Below are 7,039 nucleotides of genomic sequence, written 5' to 3' on the forward strand. Positions count from 1 at the left end.
AGTACAGTGGTCTGCACATAGCGCTCAATAAATACTATTGAATGAATGAATGAATGAATGAATGACGCGGGCAAGGGGTTAGCAAAGAGATGAACGAGATCCAGGTAGAGTGAGTAGGTTGGCTTTAGAGGAGGAAAGTGTCGGGGTTAGGTTGAAGTAAGACATCAGTGAGGTAAGGAAGGAGCGGAAAGAGCTTTAAAACCGATGGTAAGGAGATTCTGTTTGATGGAGAGGTGGTTTGGGATGGATAATCACTGGAGGCTTTTGAGGAACAAGGAGCTGTGGACCGGACTATTTTTTTTTTTTAAATGACAAAGTGACATACAGACTGGAGTGAGGAGAAGCAGAACGCAAGGAAGTCAGAGAGGAGGATGATGCAGTAGTCAAGGTGGGATAAAATAAGTGCTTGGGTCAGCACAGTAGAAGTTTGAATGGAGAGGAAAGGGCAAAATTTTGTAATGTTGTAAAGGTGGAACCAAGAGGATTTGGAGACAGATTGAGATGTGGGTTGAAGGAGAGTCGAGGATAATGCCAGGGTTATGGGCTTGTGAGGCAGGAAGGATAGTCATGTTATCTACAGTGATGAGAAGCAGCATGGCCTAGGAGAAAAAGCACTGGCCTAGGAGTCAGAAGACCTCTCCACATAGAGAGTGCTCAATAAATACCACTGATTGAGTGACTGATTGATTCATTCTTATCCCGGCTCCATCACTTGTCTGCTCTGTGACCTTGGGCAAGCCACTTGACTTCTCCGTGCCTCAGTTACCTCAATTAAATGGGGATTAACAATGTGAGCCCCACGTGGGACAGGGACTAAGGCCAACCTGATTAGTGCTTACTACCGTGCTTATTACAGTGCCTGGCACACAGTAAGTGCTTACCAAATGCTATTAGAAGAAAAAAAAACCAGGGTGAGGTCAGGGTTTGGGTGGAGAGATGAAGAGTTCCGTTTTGGACATGTTTAGTTGGAGGTGTCAACAAGACATCCAAGTACTGATGCCCTCAGAGAAGGAGAAAATGTGGGACCGTAGAAAAGGAAAGAGGTCAGGGCAGGAAAAGTAGATTTGCTTAGTACGGTGCAAAGCACACTATAAATGCTCAATAAATACTGTTGAATGTATTAATGAATCAGCCAAGAGATGGTAGTTGAAGGCTTAGGAGCAAATAAGTAAGATTCTATCCTGGATGTTTCACTATTTTCTTTATTTTTCCATTAGTGGATGACAGGAAACCCAGCAGGTTTATTTCTGATGTTAATGGTAATCCGTCAAGGAGGAATGATAGTCTGGCCACCATGGAACATGATTTTTCTGTCGGTGATACTCCTCTGGTTGACACCTGGATAACTGAAATACGATACAGAACGGTAACTGTTTTGCATGAGGTTATTCAGTCTTGCGCAGCACCGGCAGCTGTTCCTTCTCTTTTCACTCAGTTTTTAAGAATAGGTGATAATTTTCACAGAACCCTGGAACGCGAAAGACGTCATGGGTGGTTGCTTCTCCCAAGAGAGGCTGCCTGGCCATTGTTTCTGACATTTGTAGTTTTAGACATCTAGGCTCTGCTCGTAGTCAAAGACGGTCTTGAACGGAGATTTTTCATATGAAGAAATGTAAGCCAACACAGACGAACAACTGTATAATCCCACAACAAAATGAACAGGGTAAAACCTAGAGCCCTTAAGCACTATCAAAGAACTTGTCAAGGAGGTGTTTTCATTTTAAGTACTAGTAACAGATGTTCTTGACTTTCAGAGAGAGTCCCCAGAGTTTGGGTGGAAAATTATGGGATACATCAAAACCGTGAAAACGAAAGTGACTTTGATTCTTAGTAATTACAATAATAATAACGACGGTATGTATTAAATGTTTACTAAATGCCGAGACATGGGGTAGATGCAAAATAATAAGATTCATTCATTCATTCAATAGTATTTATTGAGCGCTTACTACGTGCAGAGCACCGTACTAAGCGCTTGGAATGTACAATTCGGCAACAGATAGAGACAATCCCTGCCCAATGACGGGCTCACAGTCTTACTGGGGGAGACGGACAGCAGAGCAAAACAGAATGAAACAAGAACAACATTATCATGATAAATAGAATCAAGGGGATGTATACCTCATTAACAAAATAAATAGGGTAATAAAAATATATACAAATGAGCACAGTGATAAGTAGGGCCTTGAAGAGGGGAAGAGAGTTAGTTCGGCGGAGATGAGGAGAGAGGGCATGCCGGGACGGCGGGAGGACGTGGGCCAGGGGTCGACAGCGGGACGGGCGAGAACGGGGGACGGCGAGGAGGTGGGCGGCGGAGGAGCGGAGCGTGCGGGGTGGGCGGTGGAAAGAGAGAAGGGAGGAGAGGTAGGAAGGGGCAAGGTGACGTAGAGCCTTGAAGCCTAGAGTGAGGAGTTTTTGTTTCGTATGGAGGTCGATAGGCAACCACTGGAGGTTTTTGAGGAGGGGAGTGCCATGCCCCGGGCGTTTCTGTAGGAAGATGAGCCGGACAGAGGACTGAAGAATAGACTGGAGTGGGGAGAGACAGGAGGAGGGGAGATCAGAGAGAAGGCTGACACAGTAATCCAGCCGGGATATTATGAGCGCTTGAGACGGATACAGATCAGATACAGCCTCTGTCCCACACACAGACTCAGAGGTAGACCAGATACTTTATCCCCATTTTACGGATGAGGAAACTGAGACTCACAATGGTTAAATGACTTGCCCGAGGTCACAGCAGCCAAGTGGTGGAGCCAGAACTAGAAACTAGGTCTTCTATCTCCCAGTTGTATGTACTTTCTGCTAGGCCACAAGGCCTCCCGTGTCACTGTATTCTTCTCAGACAACGCACGTATTCAATCTATTACCACATCGCGTCCGTTCTACCTTCACAACGTTGCTAAAAATCTGCCCTTTCTTCTATATCCAAACTGCTACTGTGCTGGTCCAAGGACTTATCATATCCCACCTTGATTAATAATGTTGGTATTTGTTAAGCGCTTACTATGTGCCGAGCACTGTTCCAAGCGCTGGGGAAGACACAGGGGAATCAGGCTGTCCCACGTGGGGCTCACAGTCTTAATCCCCATTTTACAGATGAGGTAACCGAGGCACCGAGATGTTACGTGACTTGCCCAAAGTCACACAGCTGCCAAGTGGCCGAGCCGGGATTCGAACCCATGATCTCTGACTCCAAAGCCCGTGCTCTTTCCACTGAGCCACGCTGCTTCTCTAACAACTTACTGCAACAGCCTCCTTGCTGACCTCCCTACTTCCTGCCTCTCCCCACTTCAGTCCATACTTCACTCTGCTTGCTGCATCATTTTTCTAAAAAAAGTGCACTTCACGGTTCCCCACTTCTCAGGAACCTCCAGTGCTTGCCCATCCACCTCCGCATCAAACAGAAACTACTCACCACTGGCTTTAAAACACTCAATCGCCTTGCTCCCACTTATCTTAATTCATGAGAAGCAGCGTGACTCAGTGGAAAGAGCACGGGCTGGGGAGTCAGAGATCATGGGTTCAAATCCTAACTCCTCCTATTGTCAGCTGTGACTTCGGGTGAGCCACTTCACTTCTCTGGGCCTCAGTTCCCCCATCTGTAAAATGGGCATTAAGACCGTGAGCCCCACGTGGGACAACCTGATCACCTTAACAGCGCTTAAAACAGTGCTTGGCACATAGTAAATGCTTAACAGATGTCATCATCAGTATTTAGGGAAGCAGTATGGCTCAGTGGAAAGAGCACGGGCTGGGGATCAGAGATCATGGATTCAAATCCCGGCTCCGCCGCTTGTCAGCTGTGTGACTTTGGGCAAGCCACTTCACTTCTCTGTGCCTCAGTTCCCTCATCTGTAAAATGGAGATTAAGACTGTGAGCCCCACGTGGAACAACCTGATCACCTTGTATCTTCTCCAGCGCTTAGAAGAGTGCTTTGCACATAGTAGGAGCTTAACAAATGCCATCCTTATTACTACAACCCAGCACCTCCGATCAGCTCCTCTAATGCCCACCTTCTCACTGAACCTCAACCTCACCTATCCCAACTTCTGCCCCTCTCCCACATCCTGCCTGGAGCTCTCTCCCTCTTCATATCCAACAGACCATCACGCTCCCCACCTCCCAAAGCCTTATAAACATCACATCACCTCCATAAGGCCTTCCCAGACTAAGCCCTCATTTTCCCCGACTCCTTCTCCCTTCTGGGTCACCCTTGCTCTTTTTTTTTTCCACAGTATTTTGTTAGGTGCTTACTATGTGCCAGGCCTTGTACTAAGTGCCGGAGTAGATGCGAGATACTCAGGTTGGATAAACTCCCTGTTCCGCCTAGGGCTCACCGCTTTAATCTCCATTTTACAAACGAGGTAACCGAGGCACAGAGAAGCTAAGCAACTTCCTCAAGATGACGAGGCAGACAAGTGGCAGATGGGGATTAGAATTTATATCCTCTGATTCCCAGACCACAGTCTTTCCACTAGACCATACTGGGGGTTTTTTGTATCATGCTGATTGGATTTGTACCCTCCACCTTCAGGCCCAGATCACTTTTATACACGTCTGTAATTTATTTTAACATCTGTCTCCCCCGCTAGACGGCAAACTCCTTGTGGGCAGGGAACTTGTCTACCAAATCTGGGATATTTTACTCTCCCAAGCATTAAGTCCAGTACTCTGCACTTAGGGAAGCACTCAATAAATGCAACTGAATGATTTTGCTTGCATCTATCCATCTGAAATCTGAAACATTTGGACATTTGATATTCACCCCGCCCCCAACCATTCAGCACTTACGTACATATCTTTACATCATTATATTATAAATTATTTAAATTCATGTCTGTCTTTCCCTACAGACTATAAACTCACTATGGGCAGGGAACGTGCTGCTAATTCTGTTGTATTCTACTCTCCCAAGCGCTTAATACAGTGGTCCGCACATGGTAAGTGCTCAGTAAAAACCACTGATTGACTGTAAGCCTCTTACGGGTCACAGACTCTGTCCGTTTTCATAACCTTGCCTCCGCTCCAGTGTTCGTCTTGTCTTTTGCAGCAGAGTTGCTTCCAACCCACAGCGACTCCATGGACACATCTCTCCCAGAACACCCCGCTTTCCATCTGCAATCGTTCTGGTAGCGAATCCAGAGCGTTTTCTCGGTAAAAATACAGAAGTGGTTTACCATCGCCTCCTTCCGCCCAGTAAATTTGAGTCGCCACCCTCGACTCTGTCCCGTGCCACTGCTGTCCAGCACAGGTGAGTTTTGACTTGTGGCAGATGGCCTTCCATTCTCTAGCCACTGCCCAAGCTTGGAATGGAAGGTAGGCCTCTGTTTGACTCTCCCTCCCCTAGCTGGGAGTGATAGAATACTGGAAACTCTCCAGGTGCCATCCTGAGAGGGGGCCCAGTGCTTAGCACACTGCAAAAGTATAATAATAATGGCGGTATTTATTAAGCCCTTACTATGTGCCAGGCTGGGACAGATAGAATATAAGTAGATCCAACACAGATTCCGTCCAATGTGGGGTTTACGGCCTAAGGAGGAGGGCCAACAGGTGTCTTACCCCCGTTAGGTCTCTACAGAGATATAAGACAATTTGAAAAAACTGAGGCACAGAGGTGACTTGCCCCAAGTCCCACTTAACCCCATACGTGTCTGTATATTGTTATACTGAACTGTCCCATTCGCTTAATTCAGTAAGCACTCAAAAATCAAGATGGACCGCGACTGACATAGCCAATGGTGGGGCTGGGATTAGAACCCAGGACTCCTGATTCCCAGGCCCATGCTCTTTCTACTAGGCCACGCTGAGAAGCTACATGCTGGTTTAATGAATGCCTACCACTGCCAAGTCGGCCACCCCCCGCCCCCACACACACGGGCACAGGAAACTGATAAGAGAAAATCAGACTGGACGCAGTCTCTTGTCCCACACACAGACTCAGTCTAAGAGGGAAGGAGAATAGGTATTTTTAAATAATAGATAAGAAAATTGTGACCCAGTGAGGTTATGACTGGGCCAGAGCCCCACAGCAGGCAAGTAGAGGATTCGAAACTAAAACCCAGGTTTTCTGACCTGAAGCCCTCTGCTCCTTTCACTAGGCCGTCCTGGCTCCCATCCTGGGTGACCTAAATGCTTGATCGTTAATGTTCGGATTCCGAAAGAATGAAACGGTCACAATAGCTCACCGTGAACGAGTCAGCGTCATAACCCACGTTAGAGTCTACTGGAAAATTGTGTGACTTGCACAGCTAAGAAATAAGGCTGTCTCTAGTATGGCAATTTCTCTAAATACCCAACTACTACTTAGGGAATTAGGGCCATTTTAGAGACATAGGTATTCTCAAGTCCGTCTTATATTCTGCCCTGTAATTTATGCCTTAATTATAAACCTAGCATCAAAGCTTTTCAGAAGCCATACTTTATTTTTATTATGATGTATCATTTCCAGAGCTCCATTCCAACCATTAATAATGCATTCCTTAATGTAGGTCAGTATACATCCCTTAGCACCATAGGTACTCTATAACGATATTATCCTCATTTTACAGGTAATTAACCCACGACAACATAGAAAATCAAATCTCTGGTACATACCGGGCAGAATCATGTCTAGCTGCTTCTGGACGAGGAGAGGAGATGCATCCAGTCCTGCCCCCAAAGAACTGACTTCTGCACCTTCCAAAAGGAGCCCCCGTTTATTCATTCATTCAATTATTTTTACTGAGTGCTTACTGTGTGCAGAGCACCGTACTAAACGCGTGGGCAAGTACAATATAGCAATATCACAGACACATTCCCTGCCCACAGTGAACTTACAGTATATAAGGGGAAAACAAAAGGAGCAAGTCAGGACGACACAGAAGGGAGTGGGAGAAGAGGAAGGGGGTGGGGGGGTTGGGTCAGGGAAGGCCTCTTGGAGGAGATTCGTGCCTTCAATGAGGCTTTGAAGCCGGGGGGAGAGTAATTGCCTGTCGGATTTGAGGAGGGAGGGTGATCCAGGTCACGGGCGGGACGTGGGCCAGGGGTCGGCGGTGAGAT

The 7,039-nt window shown here is 46.7% G+C and overlaps 1 long non-coding RNA gene across 1 annotated transcript; it reads right to left on the reverse strand.

Moving 5' to 3' along the window:
• Positions 1-1,184: 1,184 nt before the first annotated feature.
• Positions 1,185-6,175, reverse strand: LOC114811363. Its single transcript, XR_003759057.1, has 2 exons — positions 6,074-6,175; positions 1,185-1,346 (listed from the first exon to the last, which is right to left on the reverse strand). It is a non-coding gene; the product is annotated as an uncharacterized LOC114811363 (long non-coding RNA).
• Between the last annotated feature and the right edge of the window lie 864 nt (positions 6,176-7,039).

This window comes from Ornithorhynchus anatinus, chromosome 4, assembly GCF_004115215.2.
Source record: "Ornithorhynchus anatinus isolate Pmale09 chromosome 4, mOrnAna1.pri.v4, whole genome shotgun sequence".
NCBI classification, from domain to species: domain Eukaryota; kingdom Metazoa; phylum Chordata; class Mammalia; order Monotremata; family Ornithorhynchidae; genus Ornithorhynchus; species Ornithorhynchus anatinus.